This window comes from Pseudophryne corroboree, chromosome 5 (genome assembly GCF_028390025.1).
Source record: "Pseudophryne corroboree isolate aPseCor3 chromosome 5, aPseCor3.hap2, whole genome shotgun sequence".
In the NCBI taxonomy this organism is placed as follows: Eukaryota; Metazoa; Chordata; class Amphibia; order Anura; family Myobatrachidae; genus Pseudophryne; species Pseudophryne corroboree.
This window is the reverse complement of record NC_086448.1, coordinates 27,511,160-27,539,082: the sequence shown is the minus strand read 5'-3', so window position 1 is coordinate 27,539,082 and position 27,923 is coordinate 27,511,160.

The following is a 27,923-nucleotide window of genomic DNA, read 5'->3' as shown; positions in this document are numbered from 1 at the left end:
GGTGTGTAATCGCAATATTGCGAATACATCGTTCGCAATTTTAAGATGCTAAGATTCACTCCCAGTAGGCGGCGGCTTAGCATGAGCAAATCTGCTAAAATTCACTTGCGAGCGAACAACTCGGAATGACCCCCAGTGTCACTGACACTGCACTGCACTCTCACCTTTTACATTGATTCAGCGAGTCAGTCAGTTCTGCCAGCCAGTCACTATTGTTAGCACCAGTGTCCCAACGTGCCGCATTACAGGGAAGTAGAAGCACTAACTAAACGAGATCTTAGTTGCGTATGTCTGCATCTGCAGATATAGGGTTAAGCCCCCAGGCCGAACGGCAAGGCTTCTCCGTCACTGGGGGTCCCTAAAACTAGGTATGGGTCTGAGGTGTAGGACCCCGTCACGTCGGCACAGGTCGGCTACCCCAGGTCAGCACACAGATGAAATGATGTAGTGTTATTTTTCACTCAGTGGGGGTCATTCCGAGTTGTTCGCTCGCAAGCTGCTTTTAGCAGCTTTGCACACGCTAAGCCGCCGCCTACTGGGAGTGAATCTTAGCTTATCAAAATTGCGAACGAAAGATTAGCAGAATTGCGAATAGACACTTCTTAGCAGTTTCTGAGTAGCTCCAGACTTACTCGGCATCTGCGATCAGTTCAGTCAGTGTCGTTGCTGGTTTGACGTCACAAACACACCCAGCGTTCGCCCAGACACTCCTCTGTTTCTCCAGCCACTCCCGCGTTTTTCCCAGAAACGGTAGCGTTTTCGCACACACCCATAAAACGGCCAGTTTCCGCCCAGAAACACCCACTTCCTGTCAATCACATTCCGATCACCAGAACGAAGAAAAAACCTCGTAATGCCGTGAGTAAAATACCTAACTGCATAGCAAATTTACTTGGCGCAGTCGCACTGCGGACATTGCGCATGTGCATTAGCGACTAATCGCTCCGTTGCGATAAAAAAATAACGAGCGACCAACTCGGAATGACCCCCCGTGTGCATTAGGGATAGCAAAATGTTTTTTTTCCAGGAGGAGAAGTAGGAGAAGCATTCCCCGCCCCTCCCCCCCATTCGCAGTACCTCCGGACCCCATCCGCAGCATCCCCACACCTCCCCTCCACCACCCACGGTGGCTCCGGACCCCCTCCCCAACCCACGGCACCTACCCCTCCCCCACCCACAGCACCACCTCAACTGCTCCTCCCCCACCTGCTGTGGCTCCGGACCCCCTCCCCCACGCGCACCACCCCTCCACCTGCCCCTCCCGCACCAGCGGCACCCTTGTACCCGCCTCTCCCCCACCTGCAGTGGCTCCGGACTCCCTCCCCCACCCTCTGCACCACGGCACCCGCCCCTCCAACACCCGCAACCACCTCTCCACCACCCGCAGCACCCCAGGACCCCTATCCCATCCGCATCTCCCACGCACCCGCCACTCCTCCAACCACAGCACCTACTAGGTGATTCATCGGGCCCTGCGTGCACTGTTGACGCCGTTGCAAGGGGCTACGGCCCCTTAGCCCTTTTTCTGCAATTTTTAAGCACTCACAAAATTATGATTGGAGGTAACACTTCATATAATAAAAATATTGCACGCCTCAAGGGCGTGCAAGGGTTAAGGTGGCATAGCCCCTTACAGCGGCATGAAGAGCGCCCTTAGGGCGCGATGAATCACCTAGTATATATATATTTTTATATATATATATATATATATATATATGAAGACAGGAGGCTGCACTCAGTGGACTCAAAACAGAAGACAGACGATATAATGATATAATGGAACACTGAGTCGTCTGTCTTCTATTTTGAGTCCACTGAGTGCCGCCCCCTGTCTGCCTAAAAGTCTTCTGACTGGTACCTTGGCATGCTGCTATCTGAAGGGAGTGCTGACTATCTGTGAATATTATTCTGACTACCAGCTAGGTGCAGTGATCACCAGTTTGCTTTGGAGCTCCATATGCAGCAGGGTTAGCCACACGTCTTGTAGCCCCCAGGTTCATTGTGACGGTGAGTTGCTCCACTGTAGCACGTCGGTCGGCCCTCACGCACCTTCATAGCCGACGTTCACCTCTCACATCAATGGCACGTGGTGCTCCGCAGTTTCCACGTCGGTTATTCACAATGATTTGTCCAGTTACGATGCACCTTCACCGCAGCAGCACGCGGACAGGTCACACACTGCGCTGTGTCAGACAAACCGCCACCCTTGGGCCGAAAGCCGATAATCATACCTTTTTGCAACTCAGATAAATCGCCCCTTTTACCGATGACAGCAACGAGTGATATGTGTGCAGGCAGCCTATCGCACACCTTATATACCCGCCAAGCCAACGCACGTCACGTGACGTACTTCATGGGCTACGCGCTGCCGACGTCACCTGTAGAAGGTGGTCATAATAATGTGACTCGACCATATATACTGTATACATATTAATGCACGCTAACCACTCTTCTTTAGTCCTTCTGTAAATTAATTCCTGATGCATTTAATATACAGTAATAATATAATATTTTATTATTGAAATGTATATTATATTGGGATAATTGAAATATATGAAGACTCATGCATAGATACTGGGGGTGATTCCGAGTTGTTCGCTCGCTAGCAGATTTTAGCAGCATTGCACACGCTAGGCCGCCGCCCTCTGGGAGTGTATCTTCGCTTAGCAGAATTGCGAACGAAAGATTAGCAGAATTGCGAATAAATAATTCTTAGCAGTTTCTGAGTAGCTCGAGACTTACTCCTACACTGCGATCAGCTCAGCCCGTTTCATTCCTGGTTTGACGTCACAAACACGCCCTGCGTTCGGACAGCCACTCCCCCGTTTCTCCAGACACTCTCGCGTTTTATCCTGGCACGCCTGCGTTTTTTCTCCCTGAAAACGGTCAGTTTCCACCTAGAAACACCCACTTCCTGTCAATTAGAGATGTGCACTTGAAATTTTTCGGGTTTTGTGTTTTGGTTTTGGGTTCGGTTCCGCGGCCGTGTTTTGGGTTCGACCGCGTTTTGGCAAAACCTCACCGAATTTTTTTTGTCGGATTCGGGTGTGTTTTGGATTCGGGTGTTTTTTTTCAAAAAACACTAAAAAACAGCTTAAATCATAGAATTTGGGGGTCATTTTGATCCCAAAGTATTATTAACCTCAAAAACCATAATTTCCACTCATTTTCAGTCTATTCTGAATACCTCACACCTCACAATATTATTTTTAGTCCTAAAATTTGCACCGAGGTCGCTGGATGACTAAGCTAAGCGACCCTAGTGGCCGACACAAACACCTGGCCCATCTAGGAGTGGCACTGCAGTGTCACGCAGGATGTCCCTTCCAAAAAACCCTCCCCAAACAGCACATGACGCAAAGAAAAAAAGAGGCGCAATGAGGTAGCTGTGTGAGTAAGATAAGCGACCCTAGTGGCCGACACAAACACCTGGCCCATCTAGGAGTGGCACTGCAGTGTCACGCAGGATGGCCCTTCCAAAAAACCCTCCCCAAACAGCACATGACGCAAAGAAAAAAAGAGGCGCAATGAGGTAGCTGTGTGAGTAAGATAAGCGACCCTAGTGGCCGACACAAACACCTGGCCCATCTAGGAGTGGCACTGCAGTGTCACGCAGGATGTCCCTTCCAAAAAACCCTCCCCAAACAGCACATGACGCAAAGAAAAAAAGAGGCGCAATGAGGTAGCTGTGTGAGTAAGATAAGCGACCCTAGTGGCCGACACAAACACCGGGCCCATCTAGGAGTGGCACTGCAGTGTCACGCAGGATGTCCCTTCCAAAAAACCCTCCCCAAACAGCACATGACGCAAAGAAAAAAAGAGGCGCAATGAGGTAGCTGTGTGAGTAAGATAAGCGACCCTAGTGGCCGACACAAACACCTGGCCCATCTAGGAGTGGCACTGCAGTGTCACGCAGGATGTCCCTTCCAAAAAACCCTCCCCAAACAGCACATGACGCAAAGAAAAAAAGAGGCGCAATGAGGTAGCTGTGTGAGTAAGATAAGCGACCCTAGTGGCCGACACAAACACCGGGCCCATCTAGGAGTGGCACTGCAGTGTCACGCAGGATGTCCCTTCCAAAAAACCCTCCCCAAACAGCACATGACGCAAAGAAAAAAAGAGGCGCAATGAGGTAGCTGTGTGAGTAAGATAAGCGACCCTAGTGGCCGACACAAACACCGGGCCCATCTAGGAGTGGCACTGCAGTGTCACGCAGGATGGCCCTTCTAAAAAACCCTCCCCAAACAGCACATGACGCAAAGAAAAAAAGAGGCGCAATGAGGTAGCTGTGTGAGTAAGATAAGCGACCCTAGTGGCCGACACAAACACCGGGCCCATCTAGGAGTGGCACTGCAGTGTCACGCAGGATGGCCCTTCCAAAAAACCCTCCCCAAACAGCACATGACGCAAAGAAAAATTAAAGAAAAAAGAGGTGCAAGATGGAATTGTCCTTGGGCCCTCCCACCCACCCTTATGTTGTATAAACAGGACATGCACACTTTAACCAACCCATCATTTCAGTGACAGGGTCTGCCACACGACTGTGACTGAAATGACGGGTTGGTTTGGACCCCCACCAAAAAAGAAGCAATTAATCTCTCCTTGCACAAACTGGCTCTACAGAGGCAAGATGTCCACCTCATCATCATCCTCCGATATATCACCGTGTACAGCCCCCTCCTCACAGATTATCAATTCGTCCCCACTGGAATCCACCATCTCAGCTCCCTGTGTACTTTGTGGAGGCAATTGCTGCTGGTCAATGTCTCCACGGAGGAATTGATTATAATTCATTTTAATGAACATCATCTTCTCCACATTTTCTGGACGTAACCTCGTACGCCGATTGCTGACAAGGTGAGCGGCGGCACTAAACACTCTTTCGGAGTACACACTTGTGGGAGGGCAACTTAGGTAGAATAAAGCCAGTTTGTGCAAGGGCCTCCAAATTGCCTCTTTTTCCTGCCAGTATAAGTACGGACTGTGTGACGTGCCTACTTGGATGCGGTCACTCATATAATCCTCCACCATTCTTTCAATGGGGAGAGAATCATATGCAGTGACAGTAGACGACATGTCCGTAATCGTTGACAGGTCCTTCTGTCCGGACCAGATGTCAGCATCAGCAGTCGCTCCAGACTGCCCTGCATCACCGCCAGCGGGTAGGCTCGGAATTCTGAGCCTTTTCCTCGCACCCCCAGTTGCGGGAGAAAGTGAAGGAGGAGATGTTGACAGGTCGCGTTCCGCTTGACTTGACAATTTTGTCACCAGCAGGTCTTTGAACCCCAGCAGACTTGTGTCTGCCGGAAAGAGAGATCCAAGGTAGGTTTTAAATCTAGGATCGAGCACGGTGGCCAAAATGTAGTGCTCTGATTTCAACAGATTGACCACCCGTGAATCCTTGTTAAGCGAATTAAGGGCTCCATCCACAAGTCCCACATGCCTAGCGGAATCGCTCCGTGTTAGCTCCTCCTTCAATGTCTCCAGCTTCTTCTGCAAAAGCCTGATGAGGGGAATGACCTGACTCAGGCTGGCAGTGTCTGAACTGACTTCACGTGTGGCAAGTTCAAAGGGCAGCAGAACCTTGCACAACGTTGAAATCATTCTCCACTGCGCTTGAGACAGGTGCATTCCACCTCCTATATCGTGCTGAATTGTATAGGCTTGAATGGCCTTTTGCTGCTCCTCCAACCTCTGAAGCATATATAGGGTTGAATTCCACCTCGTTACCACTTCTTGCTTCAGATGATGGCAGGGCAGGTTCAGGCGTTTTTGGTGTTGCTCCAGTCTTCTGTACGTGGTGCCTGTACGCCGAAAGTGTCCCGCAATCCTTCTGGCCACCGACAGCATCTCTTGCACGCCCCTGTCATTTTTTTAAAAATTCTGCACCACCAAATTCAAGGTATGTGCAAAACATGGGACGTGCTGGAATTTGCCCAGATTTAATGCACACACAATATTGCTGGCGTTGTCCGATGCCACAAATCCACAGGAGAGTCCAATTGGGGTAAGCCATTCCGCGATGATCTTCCTCAGTTGCCGTAAGAGGTTTTCAGCTGTGTGCGTATTCTGGAAACCGGTGATACAAAGCGTAGCCTGCCTAGGAAAGAGTTGGCGTTTGCGAGATGCTGCTACTGGTGCCGCCGCTGCTGTTCTTTCGGCGGGAGTCCATACATCTACCCAGTGGGCTGTCACAGTCATATAGTCCTGACCCTGCCCTGCTCCACTTCTCCACATGTCCGTGGTTAAGTGGACATTGGGTACAGCTGCATTTTTTAGGACACTGGTGACTCTTTTTCTGAGGTCTGTGTACATTTTCGGTATCGCCTGCCTAGAGAAATGGAACCTAGATGGTATTTGGTACCGGGGACACAGTACCTCCAACAAGTCTCTAGTTGGCTCTGCAGTAATGATGGATACCGGAACCACGTTTCTCACCACCCAGGATGCCAAGGCCTCAGTTATCCGCTTTGCAGCAGGATGACTGCTGTGATATTTCATCTTCCTCGCAAAGGACTGTTGGACAGTCAATTGCTTGGTGGAAGTAGTAAAAGTAAAGTGGTCTTACGATTTCCCCTCTGGGATGACCATCGACTCCCAGCAGCAACAACAGCAGCGCCAGCAGCAGTAGGCGTTACACGCAAGGATGCATCGGAGGAATCCCAGGCAGGAGAGGAATCGTCAGAATTGCCAGTGACATGGCCTGCAGGACTATTGGCATTCCTGGGGAAGGAGGAAATTGACACTGAGGGAGTTGGTGGGGTGGTTTGCGTGAGCTTGGTTACAAGAGGAAGGGATTTACTGGTCAGTGGACTGCTTCCGCTGTCGCCCAAAGTTTTTGAACTTGTCACTGACTTATTATGAATGCGCTGCAGGTGACGTATAAGGGAGGATGTTCCGAGGTGGTTAACGTCCTTACCCCTACTTATTACAGCTTGACAAAGGCAACACACGGCTTGACAAATGTTGTCCGCATTTCTGTTGAAATACTTCCACACCGAAGAGCTGATTTTTTTGGTATTTTCACCAGGCATGTCAACGGCCCTATTCCTCCCACGGACAACAGGTGTCTCCCCGGGTGCCTGACTTAAACAAACCACCTCACCATCAGAATCCTCCTTGTCAATTTCCTCCCCAGCGCCAGCAACACCCATATCCTCCTCATCCTGGTGTACTTCAACACTGACATCTTCAATCTGACTATCAGGAACTGGACTGCGGGTGCTCCTTCCAGCACTTGCAGGGGGCGTGCAAATGGTGGAAGGCGCATGCTCTTCACGTCCAGTGTTGGTAAGGTCAGGCATCGCAACCGACACAATTGGACTCTCCTTGTGGATTTGGGATTTCGAAGAACGCGCAGTTCTTTGCGGTGCTTTTGCCAGCTTGAGTCTTTTCATTTTTCTAGCGAGAGGCTGAGTGCTTCCATCCTCATGTGAAGCTGAACCACTAGCCATGAACATAGGCCAGGGCCTCAGCCGTTCCTTGCCACTCCGTGTGGTAAATGGCATATTGGCAAGTTTACGCTTCTCCTCCGACAATTTTATTTTAGATTTTGGAGTCCTTTTTTTACTGATATTTGGTGTTTTGGATTTTACATGCTCTGTACTATGACATTGGGCATCGGCCTTGGCAGATGACGTTGCTGGCATTTCATCGTCTCGGCCATGACTAGTGGCAGCAGCTTCAGCACGAGGTGGAAGTGGATCTTGATCTTTCCCTAATTTTGGAACCTCAACATTTTTGTTCTCCATATTTTAATAGGCACAACTAAAAGGCACCTCAGGTAAACAATGGAGATGGATGGATACTAGTATACTTATGGATGGACTGCCGAGTGCCGACACAGAGGTAGCTACAGCCGTGGACTAACGTACTGTGTCTGCTGATAATATAGACTGGATGATAATGAGATGAAATCAATATATATGTATATATAATATCACTAGTACTGCAGCCGGACAGGTATATATTATATATTTATTATGTAATGACTGATGACGGACCTGCTGGACACTGTCAGCTCAGCAGCACCGCAGACTGCTACAGTAAGCTACAATAGTAGTATGTATAAAGAAGAAAGGAAAAAAAAACAACCACGGGTAGGTGGTATACAATTATGGATGGACTGCCGAGTGCCGACACAGAGGTAGCTACAGCCGTGGACTAACGTACTGTGTCTGCTGATAATATAGACTGGATGATAATGAGATGAAATCAATATATATGTATATATAATATCACTAGTACTGCAGCCGAACAGGTATATATTATATATTTATTATGTAATGACTGATGACGGACCTGCTGGACACTGTCAGCTCAGCAGCACCGCAGACTGCTACAGTAAGCTACTATAGTAGTATGTATAAAGAAGAAAGAAAAAAAAAACAACCACGGGTAGGTGGTATACAATTATGGATGGACTGCCGAGTGCCGACACAGAGGTAGCTACAGCCGTGGACTAACGTACTGTGTCTGCTGATAATATAGACTGGATGATAATGAGATGAAATCAATATATATGTATATATAATATCACTAGTACTGCAGCCGGACAGGTATATATTATATATTTATTATGTAATGACTGATGACGGACCTGCTGGACACTGTCAGCTCAGCAGCACCGCAGACTGCTACAGTAAGCTACTATAGTAGTATGTATAAAGAAGAAAGAAAAAAAAAAAACCACGGGTAGGTGGTATACAATTATGGATGGACTGCCGAGTGCCGACACACAGGTAGCTACAGCCGTGGACTAACGTACTGTGTCTGCTGATAATATAGACTGGATGATAATGAGATGAAATCAATATATATGTATATATAATATCACTAGTACTGCAGCCGGACAGGTATATATTATATATTTATTATGTAATGACTGATGACGGACCTGCTGGACACTGTCAGCTCAGCAGCACCGCAGACTGCTACAGTAAGCTACTATAGTAGTATGTATAAAGAAGAAAGGAAAAAAAAACAACCACGGGTAGGTGGTATACAATTATGGATGGACTGCCGAGTGCCGACACAGAGGTAGCTACAGCCGTGGACTAACGTACTGTGTCTGCTGATAATATAGACTGGATGATAATGAGATGAAATCAATATATATGTATATATAATATCACTAGTACTGCAGCCGGACAGGTATATATTATATATTTATTATGTAATGACTGATGACGGACCTGCTGGACACTGTCAGCTCAGCAGCACCGCAGACTGCTACAGTAAGCTACTATAGTAGTATGTATAAAGAAGAAAGAAAAAAAAAACAACCACGGGTAGGTGGTATACAATTATGGATGGACTGCCGAGTGCCGACACAGAGGCAGCTACAGCCGTGGACTAACGTACTGTGTCTGCTGATAATATAGACTGGATGATAATGAGATGAAATCAATATATATGTATATAATATCACTAGTACTGCAGCCGGACAGGTATATATTATATATTTATTATGTAATGACTGATGACGGACCTGCGGGACACTGTCAGGTCAGCAGCACCGCAGACTGCTACAGTAAGCTACTATAGTAGTATGTATAAAGAAGAAAGAAAAAAAAAAAAAACACGGGTAGGTGCTAGGTGGTATACAATATTATATATATATATTATATACAATTATATATATATATATATATAATATATATTAAACTCATAAACTGGTGGTGATTATTAAACTGGTGGTCAGGTCACTGGTCAAACTATCAGCAACTTGCAAGTAGTACTCCTGAGTCCTAAGCAGACAATCACAATATATATTATACTGGTGGTCACAGTGTGGTCACAAACAATGGCAGTGTGGCTGGCACTCTGGCAGCAAAAGTGTGCACTGTACGTTATATGTACTCCTGAGTCCTGAGTCCGGCTCTCAGACTCTAACTGCTCCCCACTGTCAGTGTCTCCCCCACAAGTCAGATAATACAGTCACACTATCTCTCTCTATCACTTCAGCAAGTACTAGTAGTAGTAGTAGTACTCCTCCTAATGCTCCCCAAATTACTACTGTGTCTCTCTCTGTCTCACTCTCTTCTCGAATCTCTATAAACGGAGAGGACGCCAGCCACGTCCTCTCCCTATCAATCTCAATGCACGTGTGAAAATGGCGGCGACGCGCGGCTCCTTATATAGAATCCGAGTCTCGCGATAGAATCCGAGCCTCGCGAGAATCCGACAGCGGGATGATGACGTTCGGGCGCGCTCGGGTTAACCGAGCAAGGCGGGAAGATCCGAGTCGCTCTGCCCCGTGTAAAAAAAACTGAAGTTCGGGCGGGTTCGGATTCCGAGGAACCGAACCCGCTCATCTCTACTGTCAATCACACTCCGATCACTTCAACGATGGAAATTCTTCGTTCTGCCGTGAGTAAATCTACTAAGTTTTGTGCTAAAATACTTAGCGCATGCGCACTGCGTACCATGCGCATTTTCGCCTTAATCGCTCCGTTGCGAAAATCGGGAATCATGCATAGGAATCACCCCCTATGCGTGTTGTGGACAATTACCTATGTCGCCGGTATTCTGGTTGCGGCGTTGTACCCCCGTCGGCATTCCGTTGGCGGTATTGTGACCTCTGGGATCCCGACGGTCGGTATGTTAAACGCATACCTCTCAAGACACCCCATCGGATCACAGTGCATGACCATCAGACATTTGAGTAACCTTTAGGTTATTCAGATTTCCGTCTCAGGTCCACAGCAGAGGCCAGTAATCTGCTTCACCAGACGAAGACACTGACCTCGGCAGTCCTACCATCAGGTTAGCGTACAAATCTGTATTAGGCCATCATTTAAAAATTTTTTTTATAAATTATTAAATGGCCACCTCGAGATCTTAAAACTTATGAAAACTTGTGGAACTTAAGATGGTCACCTTCAAGGTCTTTTGGGAAAAATAAACATATACCAAGTGAAGAAAGATGCGTAAATAGGCCTTCATGTGTTATATCCGGGTTATGAATCTGCGGAGGAGTCTTGATGACATCATCTGACCAATAAGTTTAAATATTAGATCTGAGAGGGAGAAGAGAGAATTGAGAGGGATGTTCTAGATCACAGGTTCTCAAACTCAGTCCTCAGGACCCCACACAGTGCATGTTTTGCAGGTAACCCAGCAGGTGCACAGGTGTATTAATTAGTCACGGACACATTTTACAAGGTTCGCAGGTGGGGCTAATTATTTCACTTGTGATCCTGTGAGGAGACCTGCAAAACATGCACTGTGTGGGGTTCTGAGGACCAAGTTTGAGAACCTGTGTTCTAGATAATATACTACAGAGACACGTAACTATAAATTATTTTTTTCTTTGTATTATTTTGTACTGTAATTGTTCTGTTACTGAATTATCTCTAAAAAGTCAAAATCAGTAATAAGTAATATATATTTTTATTACTTAAATTTTGACTGGGTATATAATTATTTAGTTCCAATGTATCCTTTTGCTGTTCATTTTATTGAGACTGTTACAACCTTGTTAATAATCGAAGCAATTCTTGAGTGTATGCGATGTGGACTGGCCTTTAGAGGGTCTGTGTGTAGTGCGCCACCTTCACGGAGCGTGATATTGGTCAGATTTCAAGCTCAGGTATCACTTTAGTTAACTAAAGTTAAAATGGAAGCTGATCAGTCAAATTTGTAATACCCCTCAGGTGCTGAAATGCAGGGGTTTTTCTAAACTAGAAAGATACACATAACAGATTTTTTTCCAGCACACCAAGAGGCAGTAGCAATAAGATTTGAAAATCCACATGGTAGAAGATAATTCAGAGATCTTAGTTACATATATTTTCAAAGATACGGTAAGCTTCAAGGCCAAACGTGAAGACTTCTCTGAATTCTGGAGGCCCCTTCACTGTATGATAACAGTACCCACTCAGTAACCACAGTGGGTACTGTTATCATGCAGTGTAGGGACCTCCAGTATTCATAGAAGCCTTGACGTTTGGCCTGGAGGTGTAATGTATCTTTGCAAATATATGTAACTAAGATCTCTGAATTATCTATTACCATGTGGTTTTTAAAATCTTATTGCCAATGCCTCTTGGTGTGCTGGAAAAAGAAAATCTGTTTTGTTTTTCTCTTCGGTCAATGCCTGAAGGAGAAATAGATAAATCCCAAATGCCTTTACTTTAAAGTAAGAAAAACTCTGACCTTAGATAGTACAGTGTGATACAGGTATGAATGAATAAGGTGATTAGCAGGAGGTAACAGAAGGGGAGGCTTGACTTTTAATGCACATCTCTGCATTATTCTATCCCCATCAATTGAAAACAAAAATTAGTTATAAATGGCAACCTTCTGTATATATATTAGACCGACTTTACCAGAGGTCCTATGTTTTAATCTTTCTCCACTACTCAATACCATCTTGCCCACTTTTCTATGTTAGAATGTGTTACTTAAGATTTGTTTTCTTCCAGTTTACTGTACTTGGTTATTATATTTGTTTCCAAATTTTAATTTTATGGCTCCACCATTCATCATGGGGTCCACAGCAGCACAGAGTATATCAGGAGATGAGTGATGTGTCAGTGAGGACGGGGTTGCATGTGACAGGGACAGTGACATGATGAGAGGAGGGGAAGGGAGGCAGCAGGAAGCCCCAGACTGAGAGTTATATAGTGGGAGGAGCAGGGTCCCCAGCAGCACAGAGTATATCAGGAGATGAGTGATGTGTCAGTGATGACAGGGCTGCATGTGACAGGGGCAGTGACATGATGTGAGGAGGGGAATGGAGGCAGCAGGAAGCCACAGACTGAGAGTTATATAGTGGGAGGAGCAGGGTCCCCTGAAGCACAGAGTATATCAGGAGATGCATGATGTGTCAGTGAGGACAGGGCTGCATGTGACAGGGGCAGTGACAAGATGTGAGGAGGGGAATGGAGGCAGCAGGATGCCACAGACTGAGAGTTATATAGTGGGAGGAGCAGGGTCCCCAGCAGCACAGAGTATATCAGGAGATGAGTGATGTGTCAGTGAGGACAGGGCTGCATGTGACAGGGGCAGTGACATGATGTGAGGAGGGGAATGGAGGCAGCAGGAAGCCACAGACTGAGAGTTATATAGTGGGAGGCAGGGACGTGCAGTCAGGGGAGGCAGGGGAGGCAGTGCCTCCCCTGTCATAATGATTAAAATAATAAAAAGAAGATATTTATAACAGAGTCTGTTATAAATATCTTTTTTCATTATTTTAATAATTCCCCCCCCTGTGGCTGCTTGCGAAGGTCGGAGGCAGCGGGAGAGGTGCCTCCCGCTGCTAACATTAAAACTCCGGGCAGCGGGGGGCGGGCAGGGGGTGGGGCGCAGCAATGGGCTGTGAAAGCCCATTGAAAATGAATGGGGAAGCGGCACCTATACTGGTGCCGCAATGACAGGGGCGTGCGATGAATGCACGCCCCTGTCAGTGCCCCAGATGTGATTGGCCCAGCGGATCCAGTGCTGGATCCGCTGTCCAATCACCCCCTTCCCGGCTGCAGCAGGCGCCGTGGCCTGTGTGGGCGCCCGCTGCAGCCAGCGCCGCTACTATGGGAGAGACGTCATGAGTCATGACGTCTCTCCCATAGTACAGCAGAGACGAGCCGGCGGACGGAAACGGAGGACGGCGCTGCAGGAGCGGTAAGTATGTATGTGTGTGTGTTTTTTTTTTTTAAATGTGTTTGTGTTTGGGGGCAGCAACAGGGGCACCGCAATTGGGGGGAACAGCAACAGGGGCACCGCAACTGGGGGGCACAGCAACAGGGGCACCGCAACTGGGGGGCACAGCAACAGGGGCACCACAACTGGGGGGCACAGCAACAGGGGTACCGCAACTGGGGGGCACGCAACAGGGGCACCACAACTGGGGGGCACAGCAAAACCGCAACTGGGGGGCACAGCAACAGGGGCACCACAACTGGGGGGCACAGCAACAGGGGCACCGCAATTGGGGGGAAGAGCAACAGGGGCACCGCAACTGGGGGGCACAGCAACAGGGGCACCGCAACTGGGGGGCACAGCAACAGGGGCACCACAACTGGGGGGCACAGCAAAACCGCAACTGGGGGGCACAGCAACAGGGGCACCACAACTGGGGGGCACAGCAAAACCGCAACTGGGGGGCACAGCAACAGGGGCACCACAACTGGGGGGCACAGCAACAGGGGCACCGCAATTGGGGGGAACAGCAACAGGGGCACCGCAACTGGGGGGCACAGCAACAGGGGCACTGCAACTGGGGGGCACAGCAACAGGGCACCACAACTGGGGGGCACAGCAAAACCGCAACTGGGGGGCACAGCAACAGGGGCACCACAACTGGGGGGCACAGCAACAGGGGCACCGCAACTGGGGGGCACAGCAAAACCGCAACTGGGGGGCACAGCAACAGGGGCACCGTAACTGGGGGGCACAGCAACAGGGGCACAGCAACTGGGGGGCACAACAACAAGGGGCACAGCAACAGGGTCACAGCAACAGGGGCACAACAACTGGGGGGCACAACAACAAGGGGCACAGCAACTGGGGGGCACAGCAACAAGGGGCACAACAACAAGGGCACAGCAACTGGGGGGCACAACAACAAGGGGCACAACTACAATGGGCACAACTACAAGGGGCACAGCAACTGGGGGCACAACTACAAGGGGCACAGCAACTGGGGGGCGCAACTACAAGGGGCACAGCAACTGGGGGGCTCAACTACAAGGGGCACAGCAACTGGGGGGCTCAACTACAAGGGGCACAGCAACTGGGGGGGCACAACTACAAGGGGCACAGCAACTGGGGGCACAATTACAGGGGTCACAACTACTAGGGGCACAGCGACTGGGGGCACAGCTATTGGGGGCAAAGCTACAAGGGGCACAGCGACTGGGGTCACAACTACTGGGGGCACAGCTACAGGGGCCACAGCGACTGGGGCAAAGCTACAAGGGGCACTGCTACAAGGGGCACAGCTACAACGGGCACTGCTACAGGGGTCACAACTACTGGGGGCACAGCCACAAGGGGCAAAGCTACAGGGGGCACAGCTACAAGGGGCACAGCAACTGGGGGCATAACAACAGGGGTCACAACTACTCGGGGCACTGCTACTGGGGGCACTGCTACAGGGGGCAAAGCTACTAGGGGTACAGCTACTAGGCTCACAACTATTGGGGGAGCCTGCTCCATCCTCCCAGCTAGCAGCAGCACTCTCCCCTGTCTGTGCTAACGTCCTCCCACGTCAGCGAGTGCATAATATTCATTAATTTCTCTCTCTCCTCCTGTGGATTACTTTGTTTGTAAGTATAATTTTCATTTTTACAGGTACCGGCCCTATTGGATTCTACTGGACAAGTGGATGTGACCGGCGTGGGATGTAGGTAAGTAATCTCTCTCTCATTTTTACAGGAACCACCTATTGGATTCTACATGGACAAGTGGACGTGACCGGCGTGGGATGTAGGTAAGTATGTGTGAGTGTGTAAGTGTGTTTTAATAAATTTTTACTTTCACGGTGTGTGTGTTGTGTTTTTATTTGGGTATTTTTGTTGTTGTTGTAGAACTACAGGTACCAGCGGGCCCGTTATTTCCCCGAATGCTGGCACTTGAGGTTCTCCAAGTACCAGCAAGCGGGGGAGGCTTGCTGGGCCTTGTAGTTCCACAACAAAAAAACAATATTCTTTTTCATACACACATATGGCTATCAGCCCGGCACCCACCGCCCAGGGGTGCTGGGGACAGCCTCGGGCTTCACCCCTGGCCCTTGGGTGCCTGGAGGGGGGGGGGGGGACCTCTTGATTTAAGGGGTCCCCACTCCTCCAGGGAACCCCGGCCAGAGGTGACTAGTTGGGGGGGTAATGCCACGGCCGCAGGGACCTACATAAATGTATCCCCCGGCTGTGGCATTATGTCCCTGGCTAGTGGAGCCCGGTGCTGGTTTTAAAAATACGGGGGACCCCTACATCTTTTGTCCCCCGTATTATTGGAACCAGGCCCGGTCTAAGAGCCCGGTGCTGGTTGTCTAAATACGGGGAACCCCTGTCCAATTTTTTCCCAGTTTTTAAACAACCAGGACCGGCTCAAAGAGCCCGAGGCTGGTTACACTTAGGAGGGGGGACCTCACGCATTTTTTTTATTTTATTTTTTAACCCATTCAGACCCTTCTCCATTGAGTTAATGGAAGCCCTGGACAACAAAATTGCATTCATGTCCTCCTCCCACTCCCTTCCCAAACACTAATTTTTTTTTTTTTTTCTATAAAAATGTACAATATATCACAAGTATGATGAGCAGGCAGGCAGCGGGCATTGGCGGCATCGGGCTGAGGTGCAAATTAGTGGCGGAGGGCTGGGTCAGTTGATGGTGGGCGAGTTTGTAAGCCATTGGCGGTGGCAGCAGGCATCGGCTCAGTGGCAGTAGCGGGCATTGGCTTGGTGGCGGTAGTGGTCATCGGCAGGATTCGGCGGACATTATGGCTGTAGTGCCTCACCAGCCACTGACCTCACCGCACGCCACTGGTGGGAGGAGCAGGGTCCCCCAGCAGCACAGAGTATATCAGGAGATGAGTGATGTGTGAGTGTGGACATGGCTGCATGTGACAGGGGCAGTGACATGATGTGAGGAGGGGAATGGAGGCCGCAGGAAGCCACAGACTGAGAGTTATATAGTGGGAGGAGCAGGGTCCCCAGCAGCACAGAGTATATCAGGAAGTGAGTGATGTGTCAGTGAGGACAGGGCTGCATGTGACAGGGGCAGTGACATGATGTGAGGAGGGGAATGGAGGCAGCAGGAAGCCACAGACTGAGAGTTATATAGTGGGAGGAGCAGGGTCCCCAGCAGCACAGAGTATATCAGGAAGTGAGTGATGTGTCAGTGAGGACAGGGCTGCATGTGACAGGGGCAGTGACATGATGTGAGGAGGGGAATGGAGGCAGCAGGAAGCCACAGACTGAGAGTTATATAGTGGGAGGAGCAGGGTCCCCAGCAGCACAGAGTGTATCAGGAGATGAGTGATGTGTTAGTGAGGACAGGGCTGCATGTGACAGGGGCAGTGACATGATGTGAGGAGGGGAATGGGGGCAGCAGGAAGTCACAGACTGAGAGTTATATAGTGGGAGGAGCAGGGTCCCCAGCAGCACAGAGTATATCAGGAGATGAGTGATGTGTCAGTGAGGACAGGGCTGCATGTGACAGGGGCAGTGACATGATGTGAGGAGGGGAATGGATGCAGCAGGAAGCCACAGACTGAGAGTTATATAGTGGGAGGAGCAGTGTCCCCAGCAGCACAGAGTATATCAGGAGATGAGTGATATGTCAGTGAGGACAGGGTTGCATGTGACAGGGGCAGTGACATGATGTGAGGAGGGGAATGGATGCAGCAGGAAGCCACAGACTGAGAATTATATATTGGGAGGAGCAGGGTCCCCAGCAGCACAGAGTATATCAGGAGATGAGCTTAGGTTTACGCTGTGGAAGGAGGGTTAGGCTGCGAGCAGTGCGGTTAGGCTTAGGCTGCAGGAAGGGAAGGTTAGGTTTAGGCACCATCTGGGAGGGTTAGGGTTAGGCTGTGGGAGTGAGGGTCAGGTTTAGGCTGTCTGAAGGGAGAGTTAGCATTAGGGGGCACGGTTAACATACTTACCCGAACTTGTTGGGATTCTAATCAACGGAATGACACGATCTGTATTTTGGATATATGTGCAGAAACAGCCATGTGTTGGGTCTGCTCAGGTATCCTTTATCCAGCTTTATCTTGTATGCAGGGGTGTGATATGGGATACCGGTGTTCGGGGTGCTGGTGGTCAGAAGAACGACACCGGTAGCCCGATGCTCAGCATCCCAATAGGTGTCAGGTAAGTATTCTTACTCTCCACCCCTACCCCCCAAACCCCAACCCTCCTTTCCCGCAGCCTAACCCTAACCCTCCCAGCTTGTGCCTAAACCTAACCCCCCCTCCTCCCCCCCGACAGCCTAACCATAACCCTACCCAGGGGTGCCTAAACCTAACCCCCCCCCCCGACAGCCTAACCATAACCCTTCCCAGGGGTGCCTAAACATAACCCCCCCCCCCCCGACAGCCTGACCATAACCCTTCCCAGGGGTGCCTAAACCTAACCCCCCCCCCCACCCGACAGCCTAAACATAACCCTTCCCAGGGGTGCCTAAACCTAACCCCCCCCCCACCCCGACAGCCTAAACATAACCCTTCCCAGGGGTGCCTAAACATAACCCCCACCCCCAACAGCCTAACCATGACCCTTCCCAGGGGTGCCTAAACATAACCCCCACCCCCGACAGCCTAACCATAACCCTTCCCAGGGGTGCCTAAACATAACCCCCACCCCCGACAGCCTAACCATAACCCTTCCCAGGGGTGCCTAAACATAACCCCCACCCCCGACAGCCTGACCATAACCCTTCCCAGGGGTGCCTGAACCTTACCCCTTCCCTGCAGCCTAATCCTAACCCTACAAAATATGATATAAAGTATAGGGAGCGCTCTCTTGTGATACTTTATATCATATTTTGTAGTTTTATTATGAGTACCACAGAATACTAATATGGTAGCTGCTAAAATTTAAAGGAGACCAACAAGATTCACATTCATCTGTTTTGTAAACAGAGCGCCTGATTTTACAATTATAAAATTGTATAATTGTTATTTGCTAATCCTAACCCTACCTTCCCCCACAGCCTAAATCTCAGCACCCAGCTCCCCCATGGCCAAAACCTAGGAGTTCCCTGCACACTGTACTTACGTCCGGTGCTGGCATTCCGGCCTTGTGCGAGGGATCCGGGGCTGGGAATTTGAACACACCCCGTATACAGTTACTGATCTGGTATGGTAACCCAATATCACATCATGCAATTTCCTCGCTATGGCTCACCATTATCATATGACTGATTTTGATATCATTATCTGCAACGTAAATATAACTGAGCCCAATCCACACGACCATTCCGGTCTGTGCGTCCCTGCTGCAGGCACCACACGCCGTGCGCCAGTTACAGCTACTTTGGATTCTAAAGTAATAGTCGCAGACTTAATAAACCTGTCTCGGAGACTAATGAATTATTTAAAGACTGCATACGGAAAATGGAACCTATGCATTGCAAGCAGGTAAATCTATTTTAAGTCATCATTCTGCAGCCTTTATCAATCCTGCCAGCTCTTAATTCATATATTGGTATTTTGTTTCTCCAAAGTGAATGAATTCAAAATAAAAAGAATTGTCATTTAATTTAGCTGGATCCTCTACTCTGGATACATTTTTATTGATCAAAGCTTTCTACAACTGTATTAGGCTACAAAGGGCTTTAAAGTGAATTTATTTTGCAATAAAAATCTATAAACCCTTGGAGACATTTAAAGAGCGCATGAATACAGACGTTAGTTGGCGGCGGCCTTCTCAGCCTTGGGTCAGTCCAGCCTTTGTTCCACGTGTCGCTGCTAAGATCTGCCAAACAGCGTTACTTCGTGCGGTTTTAGCTGCAAGCCCACACTAATAACATTTTCATTATTGTTTTAAAGTAACTTTTTTTGAGTACCCAAGGGATCAGATTACCGGGAAGAGGGAATTTATTGGCACAGGGATGAAACAGACAACGGACTTAAAAAAAATTGTGCGTAACATTGGAATCAAATTGCATTATATTGACATTAAACTTAAAGGGAAACTCCAAAGTGTAATATCTATATGACATAGTGTACAATACCGTACAGTGGACAACATAAAGTCCTGTGCTTGTGATTACCCAGTATAATCATTTTTAATGGTTTTATTATCTCTCAGTGCAGCCTGGAGAGTGGATCTGATGACCATCAGCCAATGAACACACCAGGACTTCCAGATGTACAGACCGGTGAAGAGAAGGCACATATGACATGATGTCTTTATTGGCAGTATTTCACTATTTAATCACCTCTAAATACATTATTGTTCATTGGGAGGGTACTGCACTGTGTCATGTCATTTTTACATTAGAATAAGGATTCCCCACCTCCCCAACTTTTCACTTTTAACTTACCTTGAATTTCTAATTGAATAGCAAAAAGTCACAGTTGAGGGGTTTTATCCCACATTATACACTCGCAGCTAGCGGAATCTCCCACAAAGTGATTGAGACCATTGTATCACAAAGAATAAGATATGTGACCCTGGTGAAATGATGAGAGTTGGTGATAGTGGTGAGAGCTGTGACCATGGTTAAATAGTGAGAGCTGGTAATAATGGTGAGATCTGTGACCCTGGTGAACTAATGAGAGTTGGTGAAAGTGGTGAAAGCTGTGACTGGTGAACTGGTGAGAGCTGGTGATAGTGGTGAGATCTGTGACTCTGGTGAACTAATGAGAGTTGGTGATAGCTGTGACTGGTGAACTGGTGAGAGCTGGTAATAGTGGTGAGATCTGTGACCATGGTTAAATAGTGAGAGCTGGTAATAATGGTGAGATCTGTGACCCTGGTGAACTAATGAGAGTTGGTGATAGCTGTGACTGGTGAACTGGTGAGAGCTGGTGATAGTGGTGAGATCTGTGACTCTGGTGAACTGATGAGAGTTGGTGACATTGGTGAGAGCTGTGACCCTGGTGAACTGGTGAGAGCTGGTGCTAATGGTGAAAGCTGTTACCCATGTGAACTGATGAGAGTTGGTTATATTGGTAAGAGCCGTGACCCTGGTGAACTGGTGAGAGCTGGTGATAGTGGTGAGAGCTGTGACCCTGGTGAACTGATGAGAGTTGGTGAAAGTGGTGAAAGCTGTGACCCTGAACTGGTGAGAGCTGGTGATAGTGGTGAGAGCTGTGACTGTGGTGAACTGATGAGAGTTGGTGACATTGGTGAGAGCTGTGACCCTGGCGAACTGGTGAGAGCTGTGACCCTGGTGAACTTATCAGAGTTGGTGATAGTGGTGAAAGCTGTGACTCTGATGAACTGGTGAGAGCTGGTGATAGTGGTGAGATCTGGGACTCTAAAGACCTGGTGAGAGCTGGTGATAGTGATGAAAGCTGTGACTCTGGTGAACTGGTGAGAGCTGGTGATAGTTATAAAAGCTGTAACTCTGGTGAGAGCTGGTGATAGTGGTGAGAGCAGTGAATCTGGTGAACTTTTGAGAGTTGGTGATAGTGGTGAGAGCTGTGACTCTGGTGAACTGGTGAGAGCTTGTGATAGTGGTCTGAGCTGTAATCCGGTAAACTGATAGGAGTTGGTGATAGTGGTGAAAGCTGTGACTCTGATGAACTGATGAGAGCTGGTGATAGTGGTGAGAGCTGTGGCCCTGGGTAACTGGTGGGAGCTGGTCATAGTGGTGAGAGCAGTGACACTGAACTGATAAGAGTTGGTGATAGTGGTGAAAGCTGTGACCCTGGTGAACTGGTGAGAGCTGGTGATAGTGGTGAGAGCTGTGACTCTGATGAACTGGTGAGAGCTGGTGATAGTAATGAAAGCTGTGACTCTGGTGAACGGACGTTGCTCTATGTGGCATCTGCTGGCCAGGGTACCCACGACGGGGGCCGTGCGCGCGGCGGGCGGTGCAGTTTCCGGAGCTTGGCTTTGTTTTGGCGGGGATACATGGGGGCATGTGCGGCCCCCTATTCCACGCGCCCCCCCTTTTATATAAATCACTGTTTGCGTGGCTCCCCCTTTTGGGGTGGTGCCCGGGTAGGTCCCGGGTTGGGGCGTTCCGGATCGGTGGTTTGGTTGCCGGGGTCAAGTCATCTTTGTACTCCGGCTTGCCTTTCAGTGATGTTTTATTGCGGTGCGACCGGGCGCTGTGCGGCCTTGCCCGTTCTGCAGCGGATTGGGTTGGCCTGGGTCTTTGGTTGCCCCTCAGAGCACGGGCGGAGACGGCTGGTGGCCCATTGCACTTGGCGGTGGAATGTGTCCGTTGCGACCATTAGGGGATGGCCATTTTCTTTTGTGTTCCCTCCTGGGTCCTCTTCTCTAGTTTGGTTCTCTGCTGCGTCTACGGCTCTGGTGGTTGCCGGGGGTTTTTGCAGTTGGGGGTCCAGGGTTCTCATTCCTTGCGATTTGGGGCGGCATCGAGGAGCTTCGTGTCTTTGTCGGTATGAGGCTGCGGGACACTGCCATCTGGTCGCCTGGGGTCTGTCGGCCCCGGACCACCTCCTCATCTTGGTTAAAAAGACCACCAGGGTTGGGAATCGGACCTCTCACCAATACAACTGTTTTAAGCATGCTGCAGAGGCGGGTTCTTCAGTGGCAACTTTTTTTAATTTATTTTTTGGGTGCTGGGCTGCTGGGGATATGCGTGATATACAGCCTCTTTGCGTTTGGGTAAGGTTTTCGGGCTATGATACCCATTTCCTTGCGGATTGGGACTGTTGCGCATGCCGCGGCGGCGGGTTCTTCTGCGGGTTCTTCTGCGGCAGTGATTTAGGTGCGGGGCTGCTGGAAGTCTGTGTGATATGTAGCCTCTGTACATTTGGATAAGGTTTTCGGGCTATGATACCCATTCCTTGCGGATTGGGGCTGTTGCGCGTGCTGCGGTGGTAGGTTCTTTAGCGGCTGCGCTTCGGGTGCTGGGCCGCGGGGACGGTGCGTGGTATGGAGTTTTAGGGCTGGAGTACCCATTCCTTGCGGATTGGGGCAGATAGGCGTGCTGCAGTGGCTGGTTCTTCGGCGGCAGCGTTTTCCGGTGCTGGGCCGCTGGGGATTTGCGTTGTTTTAAGTTTAGGACTGGGGTACCTGTTCCTTGTGGATTGAGGCAGCTGTTCATGCTGCGGTGGCGGGTTTAGCGGTGGCAGCGATTCAGGCGCTGGGCATCTGCGTGGTATCCTACGTGTGTACGTTGGATACGGTTTTCGGGCTATGGTCCCCCTTTCCTTGCGGAGGGGGGCAGTTATGCATGCTGCAGTGGCATTTTCTTCAGCGGAAGCGATTCAGGTGCTGGGCCTCTGGGAGTGTGCGTTGTGTTACAGTTTGGCGGAAAGTCGCTACCAGCCAGCGGTCAAGAGTGGGCATAAGTGGTCATTGTGGGGCGCCCCTTTTTGGTAAGACGGCGAGTGTGTCCTCTCCCTGCGGGTGGACTACGGACGTTCCCGTGCGGTTTTCGTCCATTGCTCTGCTGGAGTTAAGGGGGTGAGTTCTGCACAATGCGGGTTATGCTTTTGGAGGTAGTGGGAAGTCCCATCCTAGGTTTTTCAGTATTCTGCTAGTTGACTGCTGCTGGTGGGTTGGTAGCACCGCTTTCTAACAGCATTTTGGGATGCGGCTTCTGGGCTCTGGTACCCATTCCTTGAGGATTGGGGCAGCTGCGCCACCTACGGGGGCTGCGATTCGGGTGCTGGGCCATTGGGAATCTGCGTTGTATAAGTTGTGTATGTTTGTAAGGTCTTAGTTGCGCCTGTTGCGCGAACCCAAAAACTATGTTTACCGGTCAGTTTTTGAACGGGTAGCATTCAGAAATTGAGGGTGTGAAGCAAATTATTTGAATTTTCCTCCGAGGGGGCCTAATTACAATTGGCTTATGAAAGGTCCACGGGAGGTTTTTGAGTTTTCTCCTTCACTTGGGTTTGTTTTTTGCTACTGTTTATCGTGTAAATGTTCTTGTCTGTTTTAGCACAGGTGTTAGGGATCTTTTTTTATTTTTTTTTCAGATGCTATCGACACGCGGGAGAGTGTGCCCGTTGGGTCATATTTGCAATTTTTTGGGCGGCTGTGCATCCTGTGGCAAGAGGAACGGCTGTGGTTTTGGTCACGGGGTTGTCCGTGCGTAAGGAGCTCGTGGCTTGCGTTGGGGTGATTGGTGAGGTTTTCTTTTCTACCGGGTTGGTAGGTGGTGTCGCCCGTTTAGGTGTCCTGCCCCTAGTCAGTACTGGGTTGGGTCATGTTTCGTGGGCTTCTACATCATATTTGTTATCTGGTCCCTTTTTTGTTGGAACTGGCTGTTCAGCGGCATTCTGCTGTCATGGGCCGGGGAGGTTTATGCTTCGTAGTTCTTATGGGGGTGCAGCGTGTTCTCTGCTGTCTGATCGGGCCCGGGAGAGAGTGGCTCTGCAGGTTTGTTTTGTGGCGTTCGGAGGGCGGCGTTCTTGTGCTGGTTCTCCGGGCCCGCAGTTTTTGCAATGTTAAGCATGTTAGTCTTTTCCCCGGGGAGGGGTCGGTGTTTCTTTCTTGATAGGACTTTTGAGTTTTGCTTTAGTTGGCGAGGTGGTTTTTCTGTTTTCTGGGGATGGCGGTCGTGGTTTGGTAAACCTCGTTGTGGCGGGAAAGTCGCTACCAGCCAGCGGTCATATAGGCCTAAGTGGTCATTGTGGGGCACCCTCTTTCGGAATGGACGGCGAGTGTGTCCTTACCCTGCGGTTGGACAATCGGACGCTCCCCTAGGGGAGCATCCATATTTGCCAGAGGAAAGAGTGGTGGGTCCTGCACAATGCGGGTTAGGCATGTAGGAGGTGGTTGTTGTGGTAGTCCCCTCCTCAGTTTCGGTGATATAATCAGATGACTGGAGCTGGCGTTTGGTAGCGCCTTTATCTTTGCCATCCTCCAACATAAAATCTAGTTTAAAGTTCCGGTCAGTCATCAATAAATACCGTCTGACCTTTTAAATCTAGCTATTGGTGTCAGTGTCTTTATTTATAGTGCTAAGCTAGCTTAAAGTTAAAGTGTAAGTGATCACAATAAAATGATGGGCGCCTTATTTAATACAGTAAATACTCATTACGCTGCATTATTTAATACAGTATATACGGTACAGATGCAAATAGTGCAGCATACAGTATATGATCCATCTACAGTACTTTATGAATATGTGAGCGTCCAAGTCCCGCAGACAAAACAACATAAAACCAGTAGTGTACACTGTCGCAAACGGACGTGTTAGAAGTTCACTATTGCCTCTTGAGATTAGGAATTTTGTACAGTATGTTAGCGTCCTAATCCCGTAGCCATTACAGCATAATCAAAACCAATGGATTTATTCATCTGTCTGCGGCGAAGTGGTGAAGTGTTCCGCTTCCTATACTCAGAGTCCCTGTTTCGATTCCTAAAGTACGAATGCATGTTAGTTTTTTCCAGACACTTTATTTTTTTTTATTCACATAAACCAGGGCAAAGCTGCATGAGCGGTTCTGCTGTAAAGGTTCTATGCACCGTACAGTACACATACAATTCTGTAGCAGGGCAGACTCAATAGAAATGGCTACCACCTATGACTCCTTGCCCCACAGAGGCCCTAGGCTATGGAGCAAGTAACAGTCCAAATTTTGCAGGCTATGGGGCAATGCTGAAGGAGCGTCACAATCCCCTAGCTAAAATACACAGGGGCGATAGGAATAAGCGAGGTCTATGCACATTACGGTACACCGGACTCGATCGCATAGCACACTGGCAAAATGGCCACTGCCCCTGAACCCCCACCACGTGGCAGGTAGCGCTCGGATGTGGACGAGAGATGGCATAAGTTTTGCAGGCTATGGGGCAATGCTGAAGGAGCGTCATAATCCCCTAGCCAAAATACACAGGGGCGATAGAGATAAGCGAGGTCTATGCACATTACGTTACACCGGGCTTGATCGCATAGCAAACTGTCAAAACACAAGTTTTACATAAAGCAGGGCAAAGCTGCAGGAGAGTTTCTACTGTCAAGGTTCTATGCACCGTACGGTACACATACAATTCTATAGCAGGGCAGACTCAATTGAAATGGCTACCGCCTGTGACTCCTAGCTCCATGGAGGCACTCGGCTATGGAGCAAGTAACAGCACAGATTTTGCAGGCTACGGGGCAATGCTGAAGGAGCGTCAGAATCCCTTAGCTAAAATACACAGGGGCGATAGGGATAAGCGAGGTCTATGCACATAACGATACACCGGACCCCATCGCATCGCAAAGTGACAAAATGTCCGAGGCACGTGAACCCCTGCCTTGTGGCAGCACTCAGCTATGGAGCGAGCAACGGCATAGGTTTTGCAGGCTACGTGGTAAATCTGAAGGAGCGTCAGAATACCCTAGCTAAAATACACAGGGGTGATAGGGATAAGCGAGGTCTATGCACATAATGATACACCGCAAAGTTCCCTATGGTTTTGATTATGCCTTTTCTTTGAACACGGTATTTTCCACTGCCTCGCCCTACCCCCATCCCACTTTCCCCTTCCCCCCTGGGAGCCTGCAAAGTACATGCAGTAGACAGGGAGGGAGTTCCGATCAGGTTACAAGACGTGCAACAGTATACTACTGTATGTAGGAAAATCCCCCGCCCACTCTGATTTATGTGAAACCTGTGTGCACCCTTCCATTGAATGTATAACAAAGAAAAATAATAATAATAAAGTGAATGTTAAAGGAACACATTAAAAAAAAAGGTTGGCACTTCCTTCCCATTGGTGTTGGTTTATGCCTTAGGGGACTCGGATGCTAATACTTGTATTTCAAAAGCACAGTATTTTCCACCGCCTCTCCCTACCCCCATCGCCCTTCACACCTGGGAGCCTGCAGAGGTCATGCAGTGGATAGGGAGGGAGTTCAGGTCAGGTACAATACACAAATGCCGACGATCTACAGTACTGTGTTGCTCAGTTAGTTGCGTCGGAATACACTAATTTATACTCATTACCGCTGTGTATTTGTATATAGCGGAATGTATCGTTGCTGCAGATTTACTCTGGTTTATGTGAAACCTGTGTGCACCCTTTGATTGAATGTATAACAAAGAATAAATAATAATAAAGTGAATGTCACGGGAACAGATAAAAAAAAAAAAGGTTGGCACTTTGGGACTCAAACCTGGGACTCTCAGCGTGGGAGGTGGGAGCCTTCATCGCTAGGTTGGTATGGAAGGGGAGACAATTAGCTACTGGAGGGTATCAACTCCAAGTTTCTGTGACCCCCACAAGGCTCATGGCAAGCGTCGGAACCCATGGTGGGTCTGAATTAACGGGCCCATTATAGTCTATGGGAAAATGGATCCACTTTGCATACTGATATCTCTGGTTCTGGGTGTCCCAGAGACTCAGGACTGGTACCATACAAAAGAGGAGACTCTTGGCTTTCGGGGCAGAATAACCACTAGTTTATGTGACACTGGAAAGGGAAAGGGGAAGCAACCGTGTATCGGGTCCCCTCCAGTTGTCCGCCTAGCTTGCACAGGATGCAGGGTTTCTGGCTAGATATGAAATACTGTACAGAAATGCTAAGCATGGTAATTTGACATCCTGGAACATAGGGAGCAGTTTTTATCTCTCTCCATTATACTTAGAAAAATTACACTTGCCACTGTACGTTACAAGCTCCCCTGTAAGTTCCTGGTGCCAAATTACCATCCTTAGTATCTCTGTATCTATGTTCTACTAGTGTACTAATTAGCACGAACAGCTTGTAACGTACAGTGGCAAGTTTAATCTTTCTAAGTATAATGGAGAGAGATAAAAGCTCCTCTGTAAGTTCCTAGAGGCCAAATCACCGTCCTTAGTATCTCTGTAAAGTATGTTCTACTAGTGTACTAATTAGCACTAACAGTTTGTAACGTACAGTGGCAAGTTTAATCTTTCTATGTATAATATAGAGAGAAAAAAGCTCCTCCCTAAGTTCCTGGTTCCCAAATCACTGTCCTTAGTATCTCTGTATAGTATTTTCTATTAGGGTACTAATTAGCATGAAAAGCTATTTAGTACCCTTATAGAACATACTGTACAGAGATACTAAGTACGGTGATTTGGCATCCAGGAACTTACTGAGGAGCTTTTATCACCCTCCATTATACATAGAAAGATTAAACTTGCCGCTGTACGTTACAAGCTGTTTGTGCTAATTAGTACACTAGTAGAACATACTGTACAGAGATACTAAGTACAGTGATGTGGCATCCACGAACTAAGGGAGGAGCTTTAATCTCTCTCCATTGTAATCTTTCTAAGTATAATGGAGAGAGATAAAAGCTCCTCCCTAAGTTCCTAGGTGCCAAATTACCATCCTTAGTATCTCTGTACTCTATGCTCTAC